Raw genomic sequence first — 17,782 nt, forward strand, 5'->3', positions numbered from 1 at the left:
CGGGGACTCGCTCCCGGCGGACTCCAGCAACAGGTACAGCTGTGGCTGGTGGGCGAGCCCGGAAAGCGGACCTGGGGAAGCAGCTGAGGTCGCTGCGAGTCAAGGTCAGTGTCGCGGCACTGGGGGCGCGGATGCGGGACCCTGGGGCGTCGGCAGGGAAGGACGTCGGCCGGAGAAGGAGGTCGGGCGGGATGTCAGGTAGGAAAAGAGAAGGTGAAGAGGCTGCCTAGGGAAGAGCGGCGCGTCCCTGCCCGGCTGGAGGGGCGGAGAAGAGACGCTTGCTGGTCTGAGGGGTCCCCAGAGTGGGCGGTTCCTCCTCACCTCCAGCCGGGACCCAGGGCTCTCCCGAGGATGCTCCGAGGGAAAAGCACAGCCAGGCTTCTCTGAACTGCTCTCTGCAAGGACCTCCAAACCCGTGTCTGAGCTCGGTCCCGTCAAACAGGAGACGGAGTTTGAGATCAACGTCCCCCTATACCGGGGGCGCCTCCTGCTGGTGAAGCTGCGCAAGCACAAAGGCCTGTGGGATTCCGACTGGTTCTGCAAGTGGGCCACGGTCCAGGGCCCGGGCATCCAAGGCGCGGCCTTTCTCCCCTGCTACCCCTGAGGGCAGGGCGACGACGGGACCACCTGCCTGTCTGCCGGAGAGCACTGGGGAGGGCGGTGGGGAAGCGGAGGGAGGCATGCACCGCGGGCTGATGCTCTGATGGAAAGGAGAGAGAGTTGGAGGAGAGGGCAGAAGGAAAAGAGGATGGGGCTGAGCAGCTGGGTTGACAGAGGGAGCTGTGCACAGAGGGACGTCGAGGGAGACCCTTGCTCTTGCATCCTCCTCCCCAGCCCGGACGATGAGGGATGACCCCCAGGACCGTTTTAAGAAGCATCAGGAGCAGGAGCCTGAGGAAAGAAGGAAGGTGTACCCGCCAGCCTGAAAGCCTTTGATCCCCCAGCAGATCCCAAGAAACCCACCACTGCACTTACCCGGATTGCCTGTTCCTTCCTCCAGGTGGGGCTCCGGGAAAGATGGGTTAATCCTGCCCATAGCAGGGACTACACAGTGGGATCGTCCCAGGAAACGAGCTAATCCCTGAGGATATTTAGACTTCACTCTCTCCCTGGCAAAAGTGTGAGTGCCAGGTTAAGGCTGGGCACCTGCACTCCAGGAAGCCAGCTGGAATTCTCCCTTGATCTTCTTACACTGGCCTTCTCTGCATGCGTTGAAGGACTTGGCCTTAAAGGGAAGAGCTGATCTCACAAATTCTGTAAAAAGAATGGAAAATTAAAAAAAAAAAATCCCACATGGAAGGACTGCCCTGGCTAGTCAGTTATCACAAGCTTCCTAAACCAATTCTCATTCTTTTTTTTTTTTTTAAATAAAAGCTGTCGATTTACTGATGAAGTATATATACCCTCCCATCCCTTGTAATGGAGAAAAAGTACAGGAGGTCAGCTGTTTTTGATTTTCTGTTGTAATGTTTTTAATTTTTTTTTTTTTTTGTCTTTTTGCCATTTTCTTGGGCCGCTCCTGTGGCATATGGAGATTCCCAGGCTAGGGGTCGAATCGGAGCTGTAGCCACCGGCCTACGCCAGAGCCACAGCAACTCGGGATCCGAGCCGCGTCTGCAACCTACACCACAGCTCACGGCAACCAGATCGTCAACCCACTGAGCAAGGCAGGGACCGAACCCGAAACCTCATGGTTCCTAGTCAGATTCATTAACCACTGAGCCATGACAGGAACTCTAAGTGATGTTTTTAATTTTTAAAAAATGTTTATTTTTTACTCTTTAATTATAGTTGATTTACAATGTTGTTCCAATTTCTGCTGTACAGCAAAATGACCCAGTCATACAGATATACACATTCCTTTTTTTTTTTTTTTTTTTTTTGGCTGCCCCGTGGCAAATGGAGTTCCTGGGCCAGGGATCAGATCCCAACCCCCCCTGTGATCTAGGCTGAGCTGCAGCAATGCCAGATCTGAGTCGGGGATTGAACCTGCGACCGAGCACTCCAAAGACACCGCCAATCCCCTATACATTCTTTTCCTTCCAGTGTACATATTTACGAGCCAGAGAATTGAAAGAAGAGGGGGAGAGAGTAGAGAGTGATGTAGAAGTGAGATTGGGAGCTCAGAGCTCACAGTGTACTCCCAAATAACGTCCCTGGAGCAGGTCCACGATGCTGGAAGGATGATGCCCAGTTTGGGTACCAGTTCCTCAACAGAGCAAACTCCTGAGGCGCTCGGCAAGCCTCCCAGCACAGCTGGTGGTGCCTCCAGGGATGGAAGACTTGAAGCACAGCTGGAGAAAGAACTCCAGGTGCTGTGCTCCATCTGTTCGCCCCCCACCGCAGCCACTGTCCCCACCTCCTTGTCTCTGCCTCATTCTATCCCCTTCCCCCCTTCCCTCATTCCCTCCATCAACAGCTCTATAATCTACACCCTCCTCCATCTTCACTTAGGGGTTCTCGTCCTTGGCACTGGTGTTTTTGGATCAGCTAACTCTTTGTTGTGGGAGCTGTCCTGTGCGATGCAGGACATTTAACGGCATCCGTGGCTTCTACTCACTCGCTGCCAGTAGCATCCCCCTCGTTGTGACAACCAAAAATGTCTCCTGGCATTGCCAGACACCTTCTGGGCTGGGGTGGGGACAACATCAACCCTGGTGGAGGAGTTCCCACTGTGGCTCAGTGGGTTAAGAACCTAATATCCAGGAGGATGTGGGTTTGATCCCTGGCCTTATTCAGTGGATTAAGGATCCAGCATTGCTGCGAGCTGCGGCAAAGGTTCAAGATGCGGCTTGGATTGCGGTGTGGCTGCGGCTAGGCTGGCAGCTTCAGTCCGATTCAACCCCTAGCCCGGAAATGTCCATATGCCACAGGCTTGGCCTTAAACAAAATCAAACCAAACCAAACCCTGGTGGAGAACCACTTATCTATCCCATCTCCGCCTGTCATCTCCTCTTCCCACTCCTCTCCCATCTCCACCTTCATCTCTTCCTTCTTCATTAGCTGTTTCTCAGCCTCAGGGAAAAGCTCAAGTTCCCGGAGGGAAACAGCAAGAAAGACTAAACAAATTCTGCAGAGGGCTGGGGCTATGTTTTTTTTTGGGGGGGGGTTCAGATAAAAAAAAGATTTTTGCTACATTTGGCTAAGTTCTGAAGGAAGGGGATAAGGGAAAATTTGGATGGGGGGGCAGGGAACGTGGGGAAAACCAGAAAGTTCACATCGGGGTGCCCCGACTCTGATGGAAGATACGAGGCACAGAAACTTGGCATTTAGGGCTTTAGTTATGGGGGAAGTGATTGGAATTTGTGGGGTTTTGTTTGTTTTGGGGTCCTTTTTTTTTTTTTTTGTCTTTTTAGGGCTGCCCCCGTGGCATATGCAAGTTCCCAGGCTAGGGGTCGAATTGGAGCTACAGCTGCCAGCCTACGCCAAAGCCGCAGCAACAGCAACGCGAGATTAGAGCCGCATCTTTGACCTACACCACAGCTCACGGCAATGCCAGATCCTTAACCCATTGAGCAAGGCCAGGGACTGAACCCGCATCCTCTTGGATACAAGTTGGATTTGTTTCCGCTGCACCTCAACAGGAGCTCCCGTGATGGGCATTTAAAGTAAAAGACCTGATGGATGGAGAGAGGAACCACTTGACAAATGAGAGCAGGGGAGTCAGGTTCAGAGCTGACCCCAGCCCCCTTATCTACCCCTGCTCTCCCCCCACTCGGGCTGGATCTCTTTTGGAAGCTGATTTCTCCCTGCTGGATGGCATCAAGCCTAATGTCATCATTTTTAAGCAACAATATGTGGCAGCCTCTCTGGTCACGCTGAAGCTCCAGCCTGATGGAAGACTCTTACCTACAGTCATCCAGGTAAGAGGACCCAGGTGTCCTGTCCCTGGGCATTGATCCCCACTGGGGACTTGGACACACAGGTCCTTAGCCCCCCCACCCCCTCTCCTGCTCCAGCTCCAGCCATCTCGTCAAGAATGCCCCCACCTGTGTTGTTCCTGCCTTTGGATCCCCCCATGGCCTGGCTCCTGGCCAAGACCTGGGTCCATAGCTCTGATTTCCGGCTGCATCAGTTACAGTCACAACTGCTGAGGGCACCCCTGATGGCTGAGGTTATTTCTGTGGCCACAATGATGAGCCTGCCTGCCTGCATCCCGTCTACAAGGTATTTCAGCATCTCTTCACTCTGCATCTGACCGCCCTTCAGAGTTTAGGCTCCTAGACTCAGGAGACATTCACACTGGAGCTAACTTTGTAGCCTATTAGGTTAGCAACAACCTCGCTTTCCACACACACAGTGCTATGGAAAAAGAGTGAGAATAGCCTTACACGGGAACTGAAATTTGGGCTGAGGAGGTAGCCAGCTGGCTGGTGAGGTGGAGAGACCTGCGGAGGCGCGGGCATAGTGGCTGAGAGCGGGTGTGATGGAAGAGTAGGGCAGGGGAGGAAGAAAGGGAGGTGAGAGAAGATGAGAGAGAAAGCCATGGTACTTAGTCGGGGGACGAATCGAGAGATCTACTTTGACCACGTGAGATTTCCGATGCCTAGAGGAACCCATTGGAAGGCAGCATTAGATGGATGTGCTTGGAGTTCTTGGAACAGGTCAAGGTTGAAGGTATAGGTTTAAAGTTATCAGAAAACAGAAATATCTAAAGTCATTTCGCTGGATGAAGTTGCCGAGGATTTGTAGCCACAGCAGAGAGTCTGGCCCAGATGTAACTCTAGAGTATGTCACAGCCTTTATCCATTGAGAGGAGGGGGTGAAGCAAGAAAAGGAGTGAGAGGAGAGAGAGCCTTTGAGGAAGGAGAGAGACGGAAAGTCTGATGCCCCGGCAGCCGAGAGGGGCAGGTGTTTCGGGAGAGGCACGGAGAAGCGGCATTTGGATCTGTCAATATGGAAGGCATTGGTTAATCCACTGCCCAGTCCGTCTCGGGCGATCGGAGGTGATGGGCGACTGCAAGTCTGATTGGAGCGGGCGGAGCAGAAAAATATGACATAATGAAGTTGAAACAATACCAGGGGACTCTTTTAAGAAGACTCGCTGTGAAAAGGGGAGGCAAGATATGAGGAGGCTGTTAAAGATGGGTCTAGGATCAAGCCAAGGGTTTTCTTTTTTAGGGAATCAAATACCAAGTGACCAAGAAGCAGGGAGAGGGAGAGCAGGGTGACATCCTTGGGGAAGGCAAGGTGGATGGGAGGAATTTGCCTCGGAAGGGAACAGAGCTACTTTATCAACAGGAATGAGAGACAGGCAGAGTCTCACAGGTAGGAAGCTTCTTAGTTTTTGTGACACAAGACAAGAGATTCCCAGAGTTCTTACATAATAACATGAGACTGTGCAAATAAGTGAACTCCTAAAACCCTTGACCTTGAGAGGCCCTGAGAGGACATTTCCCCATCTCTTTTCTCCCAAGTCCTAACCAGACCCAATCCAATCCAACAGGACATCTCCTGGTTTTTGAGGACCCAGCCTCACCCCCATTCATCTTCTTCTCTCTCCAGTCCTTTGGTTTCCCTTCCACTCATGGGTCCTGGGAATCCCTCTATTTGACTGTGTCCCAATTCTTTCTTCCACAATCAGCTCCTGGTCCCCCACTTTCGCTACCCCATGGGGATCAACATCCTGGCCCAGAGTAATCTTGTCTCTGAATGGGGCATTTCGGATCTGGCATGGAACGGGATGCCTACAGAGGGAGGAGGGTTCGGTGAAGAAGGAATTCACTTGCCCGCTCCTCCCGAGGCTCCGTGTCCCCCGCCGAAGGCCTCCCCCACCCGAGGGGCTCCCTGCATAAAGGGGCCTGGGTAGGACCATTAGCCATGAATCCCCTGGCCCTGGTCTCCCTTCCCAGTTTATCTCCTGTGGGTGTCCTCAGGCGGTGAGCACTGGGAGTGGAGGCCATACGGACATTCCCCGAGAGCCACGGCTGGTCTGACCCACTGCTCCGTTTGCCCTCCCCATGACCTGGCTGACCGAGGGCCCCTGGATGTATAGTCTTATCTCTTCGGTCAAGATGAGCTTAGGCTCTGGGGACACATCAGCCGGTGAGGGGGACACAGAGAGGGAAGCCACAGTGGGCATGCTGGTGAGGACAAAGGGGGCAGTTGGTCCAGACATAGGTCCAGAGGGTCCTATGCTGGCCACCTGAAACCCAGTGTCTTCCTCTCTGGGGAGCAGGTGTATAGAGGGATGGTTTGTCTTTTCTGTGAGAGTGATGGAGCCGTGAAAGATGATCCAGAGCTGCAGGCCCAGCTGAGAGAGACCAGAGACCGGCTGCAGGGGCCCAGGGCCAGGGGGTAAGGCACAGATCCTCCCACTGGCCTTGGGTCAACTCACAGCCACCTGCCAATGACACCCTACTTGGGACCTTGCGAGTTCCCCGGGAACTCCTAGAGGAGCTTTTAAAATGGGAGAAAGTAACAACATGTATGAGTGCTGATGAGAAAGAGCCAAGACAGAAAAATCACTAATGCACAGGGAAAGTTACGAGCATGATATTTTGGGGGTAGGTGAAAGACCATGAGACCTAGTTCTCAAGTGGGATAGTTGGGCCTTTTTAGGAATATACAGATCTCACGCATAGTGCAGGGAGATATGGCAGCACATATCATTACAATTTTTTTTTTTTTACTTCCCAGGAAGGATGATAAGAGTATTAGGAAATTCAAAAGAAAGGAGGAGCGGAGTTCCCGTCGTGGCGCAGTGGTTAACGAATCCGACTAGGAACCATGAGGTTGCGGGTTCGTCCCTGCCCTTGCTCAGTGGGTTAATGATCTGGCGTTGCCGTGAGCTGTGGTGTAGGTTGCAGACGCGGCTCGGATCCCGCGTTGCTGTGGCTCTGGCGTAGGCCGGTTGCTGCAGCTCCGATTCAACCCCTAGCCTGGGAACCTCCATATGCCATGGGAGTGGCCCAAGAAATAGCAAAAAGACAAAAAAAAAAAAAAAAAAAAAAAGAAAGGAGGAGCATTCAGTCTTTACCTATAACTGTGATGCTAGCTAGGGTTTTTGGTAGATGCTACCTATCCAGATGTGGTAATCTCTTGGGTTCTTGCTGTTTTCTTCTTTTTTTTTATTTTGTGCCTTCTTTTTGAATCAAGTATTTTTTATTTCATTTTCCTTTTAGCCTACGTGTGTGTTGCAATTTTTGATGGTTATATTTTGCATTATAGCATTTGTCTTTGCATTACTATAATCTTAGACAAATCAGTACTTTGACCATTTACCCAATAAAACAAGTATCTCAGAACACTTTTTTTTTGTCTTTTTTTGCCATTTCTTGGGCCGCTCCTGTGGCATATGGAGGTTCCCAGGCTAGGGGTCAAATCAGAGCTGTAGCCACCAGCCTACACCAGAGCCACAGCAGCGTGGGATCTGAGCCGCATCTGCCGTGAGCTGTGGTGTAGGTCTCAGATCCGGGTCAGATGCTATGTTGCTGTGGCTGTGGTGTAGGCTGGCAGCTACAGCTCCAGTTTGATCCCTAGCCTGGAAACCTCCATATGCTGAGGGTGTAGCCCTAAAAAGATGCCAAAAAATCTTTATTTTTACTTCAGTTTGTAGAATATTCTGAGTACAAAATGTTAGGTAAAAAGTTACTCTGGCAGAAGGGACTCTGGTGGGAGTTTGGGGTTAGTAGATGCAAACTATTACATTTAGAATGGACAAATGATAAGGTCCTACTCTCTAGCACAGGAAGCTATATCCAATCTCCTGGGATAGACCATAATGGAAACTAATATAAAGAGAGTTCCCGTTGTGGCTCAGCAGTAATGAACCTGACTAGTATCCATGAGGACACAGATTCGATTCCTGTCCTTGCTCAGTGGGTTAAGGATGTGGCATTGCTGTGAGCGGTGGTGTAGGTCACAGACGCAGGTCAGATCTGGTGTTGCTGTGGCTGTGGTGTAGGCCAGTGGCTATAACTTTGATTCGACCCCTAGCCTGGGAACTTGCATATGCTGTAGGTGCAGCTCTAAAAAGATGGGGGAAAAAAGAAAATAATATTAAAAAGAATGTGTGTGTGTGTGTATATATATATATATGACTAATGACTAAGTCACTGCTGTACAGTAGAAACTGGCACAACATTGTAAATCAACTATACTTTAAAAAAATTTACTCTGTTGCAGAGCTTGTGTTTTGCTTTCCATTGTTTCTGTTGCGAAGTCGGCTGTCAGTCTTATTGATCTTCTGAAATTATTGTGTTCTCCTCTGGCACCTTTTTAACATTTTCTCTTTTCTTTAGTTTTCAGTGGTTTAATTAAGACGTGTGCAAAGAGAGTTTTCTTTGCATTTATCTGTACATCTTTTATACCTCTTAAGGTGGTTTTACATATCTCAAGTAATTTCTCACACTCTTTCCTACATAGTTCCAATATGTTCCATCGTTCCTCACAATTCCAAGTTTCATTCCATGTCAAGAAACATTCAAATACCCACTATGAATGAGCCACATAATCCAAAGGCCAAGGACTTTCTCCTTCTCTGTATATCCACATTTCTGGTCTTTGTATTCCTTTTTGTATATAAGTTCTGGTCTCTTGGCCTCAGATTCTTCTGATTTTATTTCCCTATCTCCCTAAAGTGTCCTAGCCCAGCTATTTTGCCTTTGTGTGTGTTTCTGACAACCTGGGTCAGGTAATCCATAATAGGTTCCCTCAGAGCACAGCACAGGAGGATTGACTGCAAAAATCAGCAGCCTGGGCCCCTAAGTAGGTGCCACTGGACTAGCACTCCAGGAACCCATGTACCACGTGGAAGCCCCCACCCACCTCCAAGGATATGACAAAAAAATATTGTAGATTCACTGCTCTGTTTCCACCAGGGCCATATGTTTGAAAGAGTAAATAAAAGCATGACATAGAACCAGATATAACAAGATCAGGGGCCAGTTGAGAAGAAGAACCAAAGCTGGGATTAAGAACATGAATCAAACTGTGTATAAAAAGATACATCTCAAAACACAGAGACCAAAGGACCAATCTGTAAATCTGCTGTCCTCTCACTATAAGGAGCCTACCTTGCCAGGGGTAGAGGCTGTGGGATGGCAAAGGACAAGACAGATAAAGGGAGTCTAAATTCTTGAAACATCTTTTATTTATTTATTTATTTGCTTTTTAGGGACACACCTGCAGCATATGGAGGTTCCCATGCTAGGGAACCAGCCTACACCACAGCCACAACAACGCCAGATCCAAGCCAAGTCTGTGACCTACAACACAGCTCACGGCAAGGCCAGATCCTTAACCCGCTAATCAAGGCCGGGGATCGAACCTGCAATCTCACGGGTCCTAGTCAGATTCCTTTCCACTGTACCACAACAGGAACTCCTCAATTCTTAAAACATCTTGCACATTCAGTTTATCTATGCCCCACAGCTTTCCACAAATATCTGAAGCAACTTAAAGAAGGTTAACATAATACAGTTAATAAAGTAGAAATAGACATGTAGGATCCATTAAAAATCACCTACTGCCACCAGTTTTCAACAACCCACTCACTGTCTCACCAAGCAGGAGGTGGTTTTTAGTTCAGAACTTGCCTGCTCAGATGGAAAATAAAAGACAGTCTCTGAAATCGGAGACTCTGAGAATTTCTGCATTGGTTGCTTAGAAGTTTTTCTGAAGAAACTCTGTGAGGTAAAGATCAAAAGAACTTAAAGACTGAATTTCAGACGAGAAGAAGTTAATGAGGGAGATGAAAAGATTGAGCCTGTGGTTATGAGTAAGGGCAGGACTGGGCTAGGGAGAAGAGAAACTGTCTAAGTTAGAATAGCAGTGGATACTTACAGGAGGAAATTAAGCAGACAGCTGGAAAGGGGGTCACTGCGGTCCAAATTAAACTATCAAGGCTGAATGTGGGTGAGCAAAGGACCCAGTCCAGTCTTTAAATCCGTCCACCCTAATCTGCCGGGAGAGTCTGGTACCACCATTCTTTCTTTAACTGAGACAGTCTGCCAGGCATCGCTGCACATAAGAGACCTGCTGTTGCCTCTAAATCTTTGTTAATGGTGAGTCTCATGTGGGCAACACACCCTTAATTTTCCCATCAATAATCTCTCTCCACTCCTTTTATACCAGGCTCAAAACACCTTCGGGAATCTCAGTCACCTTCCTTTGATCTGACTTTGCTCGTTCTTACCTCTACCTCCATCTGTACCCCCGGAGGGCTGCCTTGCTGCACACGGCTCCAAGGTGGGCACACACATGGGATTCTGGGAATGTTTCCACAGCAGTTGTGTGACACGGTGGCCATCTGTAAATACTATGAGAAATAAGAGAGCACATTCTAACACCAAGCCTTCTCTCCCCCTCCCTTTTTTTTTTTTTTTTTTTGCTTTTTAGGGCTGCACCTGTGGCATATGGAGGTTCCCAGGCTAGGGGTTAAATCAGAGATGTAGCCGCAGGTCTACACCACAGCCACAGCAACGCCAGATCTGAGCCAAGTCTGCGACCTACACCACAGCTCACGGCAAGGTCAGATCCTTAACCCAATGAGCGGGGCCAGGGATCGAACGCGCAACCTCACGGTTCCTAGTCAGATCCGTTTCTGCTGCTCCACGACAGGAACTCCCCAAGTCTTCTCTTCGATCTGCAAGCCCTGATCTCTAGATCACCATTTGGTCACCCTCCACTCTCCACAATAACCAACGGCAGCTCCTGTCATTCCACAGCTTTCCCCCTAGAGGGCGCTCTACCTAAACGGTGAGCAACAAACTGAGGATGAGCACGTGTGGTCCCGAAGTGTCTCATCACCAGACGAGGTGGGTTACATTTTTCAACCTGAGGACTGGCTGAAATCCAAGCAACAATTCTGATGACTTAAAAAGAGGGCCACTGACACTTTTAACTGCATAAGATGTTACAGCAGGAACACCATACATGTCAGGTAATGATGCAGTTCAAACAGCAGGGTCTCTAAGTTGTCCAGGATTCCTCAGGCTCTGTCTGCTTTGTATCCCCACGGCAGAGTTACTGTGTTGTTTCTTTTTAAATCTATATTGCGTAGGTAGAGCCTCTTCTATTTCTTTTTAACACAGTTTAGTTTGAGGGAAAAAAAATAAAGCTTGTTTTGAGATTTGTTTATTTTGTTGGTTTTATTTTTAAATGTTTTAATGTACATTCTTGTTTCTCCATTTCCTACCTTATCAATTTGTCTTATTTGCTTTCTCCTACTCTATTTAGGATTAAATTGTGCTTCTGTTCCTAGTTTTTAAAGATTGAATACTTAGGAGCTCCCATTGTGGCTCAGTGGGTTAAGGATCTGACATTGCTGTGAGCTGTGGCAGAGGTTGCAGATGCAGCTCCTCATATCTGGTGGTGTTGTGGCTGTGATGTACGCCAGAGGCTGGGGCTCCAATTTGACCCCTAACCTGGGAAATTCCATATGTCATGGGTACGGCCCCCCTAAAAAAAAAAAAAACCGAATACTTAAACCATTAGCTGAAGTAGCATTCAGCTTCATGTAAGGCAACGGCTTTATTTTTTCTTACCTAACATGTCTGCAGTAGGGCATCCAAGACTGAGGTCATGGTCCCTCCATCTTTCAGATCTGCTGTGCTCTGTGGCTTTCATCTTCATGATTATAAGTGGCTTCTGAGTCTCCAAGCATTGAGTTCAGATTCCAGGCAGCTTGAAAGTAAAAGAGAAACGGGTTTATTCTTATTCTCCCCCGCCTTTTTTTTTTTTTTTTTTTTTTTTTTGCATTGACTTTGTCAAGGAACTATTTTCTATTTTATTTTATTTTTGCCTTTTTGTCTTTCTTGGGCCGTACCCGCAGCATATGGAGGTTCCCAGGCTAGGGGTCAAATCAGAGTTACAGCCACCAGCCTACCTCACAGCCACAGTAACGCAGAAGCAGAGCTGCATCTGTGACCTACACCACAGCTCACCGCAACGCCAGATCCTTAACCCACTGAGCGAGGCCAGGGAGCAAAGCCGAGTCCCTCATGGATGCTAGTCAGGTTCGTTAACCACTGAGTCACGATGGGAACTCCTCAATTAACTATTTTCTAATGATTTCTGTCTCTTCTTGATAAAAACTTATTGCGGTATAACATTTCAAAGAGCACACAGATCCTAAGTGCATAGGTCATTTATCACAGGTCAGTTATCACAGGGTGGACAAAACCAGGTAATTAATATTTACGCAGGAAATAGAAATGTCCAGGGGTTCCCTTGTGGCACAATGGGTTAAGGAGCCAGCATTGTCACTGCAACAGCTCTGGTTGCTACTGTGGCACTGGTTTGATCCCTGGTGCAGGAAATTCCATAGGCCACAGGCGTGGCCAAAAAAAAAGAAATTTTCCAGCATCCTAAAAGCTCCCCTCCTGGCATCCCCTCCAATCACTTTTCCTTCCTTTCTCCCCAGAGGTAACTGTTCTTTTTACTTTTGATACCATATATAATTTTGTCTGTTTTCAAAAATTTATATTAATGGAATTACACAGCATATACTTTTAGCCTGGCTTTTTTTGCTCAACATTTGGTTGTGAGATTCATGTATTTACTGCATTTAGCAATAATTTGTCCATGTTCATTGCTATATTAGCTTTGCCTGGGTTTTTTCAATTTGATCAATATTTTAAAATAACAAACTCTTACTTTTTTATGATGTTTCCTATTATGAGTTTGTTTCTATTTAATTAATTTCCACTCCTTATTACTTACTCTTTTCTACTTTCTTAAAGTTTATTTGCTATTATTTCTCTACCTTCGTGAGATGATACACAAATAGTTACTATTGATCCTGGAATTCTTTTTTGATCTCTTCATTCAGTGCCCTACATCTCCCTCTAAGCATGGTTCCAACTGCAGTGCACACGGTTTGACAGACACTCTCATGTGTATTTAGTTAAACCATCTTCCAGTTTCCATTGTTATTTCTTTACAGACCTGTGGTTTTTTCAATGTGTTTCAATGTGTTGTGATTTGAGATGGTCTAATGATATTATTTGGTTTCAAACAGTGCCATTGAGGTCAGAAAATCTATTCTGCATGATTTGAAATCCTTTGAAATTTATTGGTTTACTTTTTTTTTTTTTAGGACCACACCCATGGCATATGGAGGTTCCCAGGCTAGAGATCGAATGGGAGCTGCAGCTGCTGGCCTACACCACAGCCACAGCAATGCCAGATCCAAGCCATGTCTGTGACCTACATTGCTGCTCATGGCAACTCGAGATCCTTAACCCACTGACTGAGGTCAGGGATTGAACCTGTGTCCTCATGGATCCTAGTCGGGTTCATTACCAATGAGACTCAACGGGAACTCCCCCAGTTTACTTTATAGCCCTACACATCAATTAAGGTAAATTGTTCCACGTGCATTTAATATTTAAGATATAATGTATTTTAGGTTGAATTGTTCAATCTCATTACATGGTTCAAATCTCCTACAACCTCATCATTTTCTGCCTGTTTGTCGCACCAGTTAATTTCCTGCTAAAACTTAGGATGTGTATACTTCTCATTATCGTTATGTCAATTTTTGCATTACATATTTTCAAACTATGTTATTAGGTACAAAGCAAATACGGAGTTATTCTGTCTTCCTGGTGGACTGTCAAGCTATTTCAGCCTTTTTGTTGCTGCTATCTAATGTTGTATATTTACTGTATTTTTATTTTTGACAATTTTCATATCCATAAGCCAGTCCTACTGAAGGATATTTGGGGCATCTCTACTCATATGAATTTGTCATGTGCTCTTATATGTATTTCGAGATTTCTACAAATTTTCAATGATCTGTTTACTAGCCCAACAAAACCACAATCTCCATGATGGAGGCTTTAAAAAAATATATGTCATACTTGGTTGGGTTGTGGCTTTTGCCCCACAGCCCTTCTTTCTCAGAGATTTCCTGGGTATTTTTTGCTAGTTTATTCTTCTAAATAAACTTTATAATCAACCTGTTGGGTCTAGAAAAAAATTAACCATTTACTGGAAATGCATTACTATTTTTTTGGGGCTGCACTCGCAGCATGTGGAAGTTCGAGGGCCAGGGATCAAATCTGCGCCACAGCTGTGACCCAAGCCATAGGAATGATAATGTTGGGTCCTTAACCTGTTGCACCACAGGGGAACTCTGGAATTGCTTTGCCTTTTAAGAACTCCTGGGCTCACTCCTGAACTGTACAGGCAAAGATCAGGTCACAAACAGACTATAAGAACTTATAAGAATAGTCAATAGACTTGGAAAGTGAATTAAGAGACAGGCTACCACCCAGATTCCAGACTGGCCACTGGGTGGCACACATATGGGACAGATCCACACATATGGGACAGATCCAAATAATGCTGCAAAGACCTGGAAAACAGAACTGGCATCAAAACCACAATCACAGAACACTGACTGGAATTTGTGACCTGAACCCAACCAGTCCACTTGCCTGAGAAAACAAAAATACCAGCATGCTGAAATTCCCGTTGTGGCTCAGTGGTTAACGACTCCGACTAGGAACCATGAGGTTGCAGGTTCGATCTCTGGCCTTGCTCAGTGGGTTAAGGATCTGGCACTGCTGTGAGCTGTGGCGGAGGTTGCAGACACGGCTCAGAACTGTGGTGTAGGCCAGCAGCTACAGCTCTGATTAGACCCCTAGCCTGGGAACCTCCATATGCTTCAGGAGTGGCCCTAGAAAAGGCAAAAAGACCAAAACAAAACAAAACAAAAAAAAAAACCACCATGCTCTATAGGACTTACACAAGATTGAGTCTTATACCATAATATTCAAAATATGCCGATTATTAAGAAGATATGGTATATATACAGAGTGGAATACTACTCAGCCATAAAAAGGGACAAAATGATGCCATGTGCAGTAACACGGCTGCAACTAGAGATTCTCATACTAAGTGAAGTAAGTCAGAAAGAGAAAGACAAATACCATGTGATATCACTTATTTGTGGAATCTAAAATATGGCACACACGATCCTATCTACAAAACAAAAACCATCGTGGCCAAGGAGAGCAGACATGTGGTTGCCGGGGGGAGAGGGGAGGAAGTGAGGTGGACAAGGAGTTTGGGATCGGTGGATGCAAACTGTTACATAAGGATTGGATGGACAATGAGGTCCTGCTGTATGACTGGGTCACTTTGCTGTACAACAGAAATTGAAGAAACACTGTAAATCAATTATACTTTCATAAAAAATGTTTTTAAATATCCAGATTACATTCAGTTAGCATGCAACAAATGTTAATTATATGTCCACTGTGTATCACTGTGTACCAGGCACTGGGCTGCCAATGTGAACAAGGCAGAGAGTCTCTGCCCCTTGGAGAGCAGCGTGTGTGTGTGTTGTGCCATCTGGAGTATCGTAAATGTTCGTTAATTTATTTGGGGGTTTTTTTGAGCTTTTTTTTTTTTAATTTAAAAAATTTTTTTATTTTAATTTTTGGTAATAGAATATCTCCATAGGGTTGATCTCTTAACTCTGTGAAGTAAATCTCCAACTAGTGAGGGGAATATAATGGATTGTGGTTACTAATCTTCCCAATGTCACACAGTAAGTAAATTTTAATGTTAGGGAATTTAATTCAGATCTTCCGAACACAATCCTTTACTATGACTATAATAAAATGTTGTTTTAGAAGAATGTCTTGTTTTCATAAATTCAATAATTGTTAATTAAAATTTTGTTATCTCAGATCAATATAAATAGATAAAGTTCACCTAATTTTCTTTGACTTTTGTAGAATCAAGGAAGAAACCATTTTAAGATCATTCACTTATTTCGCATTGGATTTTGTACTTGCTTTTAGCTCCTCTACCCAGGATTGCTTTGGCCTTTCTCAGACACCCAAGTTTTTACATATGCAACGCCATGGACCCTTAGGTGGGCCTGGGGTCGGAGGGGAGGGGCGGGGGTGGTATTTCTCCATAGGTCCGAGAGGCCCCTCAAACTTGATTTGTCAAAACCAAGGATATCCTATTTCCTAATCCTTCCAGTCCTTCTGAGTCCCACGTCTCAGTAAAGGACAGCATCATCCACCTCGCTGCCCCAGCCGAGAACCAGGGGGCCACACTGGATCAATCTCTCTTGCCTTCTCGCCGCGCTTCTGCCCTCTCTGGCTCACATTGGTCTCTCCTTTCTCTCCCAACCCTCGCCAGCTGACCAACAGTCTTGACAATGCCACTGCCTTCGCATCTCCTGCACCCTGCCCCGTTTCTGTGCCCCCGCCCCCTGCCTTGCTGCGGGCCCCCTCCAGCTCTCACCAGCATCCAAAGAAGCCTTCTCAAGGGTCTTGCATTTCCTTTGCAACCACATCTCTCTCTCTGTCTGTGTATTTTCTTTTGTTCTACTCAGTTCTGTGGAGGGTTTCTTGCTCTTTTTGGGGTTTAAGTTCTGCCGGTGTTCAGCCAACGTTCTGTGCAAATTGTTCAACGTGTAGATTTTTTATGTGTTTGTGGGAGAAGGTGAGCCTAAGTCTTACTCCTCTGCCGTCTTAATCCTTCTCCTGTAACCACATCGCTATTCTCTTCCTGGCCCCAAGCTCATGAAGCTCCCTCAAATTTCACCATCTCCCCGAAACTCTTGTGGCCTCTCTGCCCAGAATGCCCACCCTCTCCCCAGCCCTCCCCTGTTCCCCTGAAGCTGGCAGAAGCCGACTCAGATTTCACGACTCAGTGCAGGTGGCTCCCCTCAAAAGTTTCTTTCTTTCTTTGAAGGAAGGACGTCTTCAAAGTTAGGTTTATATTATTTCTGAAAGAAGGAGAATTATTCTCCCAGATTTGTATAATAGAAACAATCACCAAGAAAATAACATATAAAAAGCTGGAGATTTGGTAACTACTATGGGACCTGTCCTCCTGGCATTAAAAAAAGTTTTTTAATAAAATAAATTTTTAAAAAATCAACAACAGCCAGAAACTATGCAAAACAACCACTGTCACATGTTGGAAAACAGGTACTTTGGGACTGTGAAGGGAAAAGAATGAGATGAAACGTCTAGGTGCACAGGCTTTCTGCCTGGAGGAAATTTCTGGAATGCAACACAGAAGGGGACTCTTCAAAGAGCTTGATGCAATAAACATTTCACTTGAGACACCGCAGGATCAATGAACTTGAAGACACAGCAATATAGCAAGTACTCCAAATGAGGCCTAGAGGTAAAAAGGTTAACTTTTACCGTGTAAAGAGCGGAACTTTTGTGGAACGTGATAAATATAAAAAGAAGAAAAAGGCTGGGAAACACATTTACATTAAGATATGGACACTGTCCATTTATTTAAGGTATATTGCAGGTTGGCAGAAGAAGTGTTGAGATTCCAAAGGCTCATTATATACGGAGGAGAAAGTACAGACCATTCATGTGAGACGAAATAAAATTAGAAAATGAATGCAGAGAAGGATATTCCACTTTACCAACACTCAAACAGAAGCAGAGAAAAATACCACCGAGGCATTAACTTACAGTAATTAAATCAACAAAAATTTCAAACATCCTCGCACCGTCTGCCAGGATATATCACAAAAGAACAACATAGTTAAATGGAAACATGGAAACCATGAAAGCCTCTCTGAGTCAAAAACCAGAACACTTAAAAAACAAAGACGGGAGTTCCGTCGTGGCGCAGTGGTTAACGAATCCGACTAGGAACCATGAGGTTGCGGGTTCGGTCCCTGCCCTTGCTCAGTGGGTTAACGATCCGGCGTTGCCGTGAGCTGTGGTGTAGGTTGCAGACGCGGCTCGGATCCCGCGTTGCTGTGGCTCTGGAGTAGGCCTGTGGCTACAGCTCCGATTACACCCCTAGCCTGGGAACCTCCATATGCCGCAGGAGC

The 17,782-nt window shown here is 46.4% G+C and overlaps 1 long non-coding RNA gene across 3 annotated transcripts in view; it reads right to left on the reverse strand.

The window, feature by feature from the left end:
- LOC110256106 overlaps positions 1–17,782 on the reverse strand; it is an 87,519-nt gene that overhangs the window by 15,989 nt on the left and 53,748 nt on the right. For all 3 annotated transcript variants that reach the window (XR_002337351.1, XR_002337352.1, XR_002337353.1), the window contains 3 exons: positions 11,490–11,628; positions 10,139–10,261; positions 976–1,254 (listed from right to left, as the gene is read on the reverse strand). This is a non-coding gene — a long non-coding RNA (uncharacterized LOC110256106). The remainder of the gene's footprint in view (positions 1–975; positions 1,255–10,138; positions 10,262–11,489; positions 11,629–17,782) is intronic.

The sequence above is a fragment of the Sus scrofa genome, chromosome 12 (assembly GCF_000003025.6).
Source record: "Sus scrofa isolate TJ Tabasco breed Duroc chromosome 12, Sscrofa11.1, whole genome shotgun sequence".
NCBI classification, from domain to species: Eukaryota; Metazoa; Chordata; class Mammalia; order Artiodactyla; family Suidae; genus Sus; species Sus scrofa.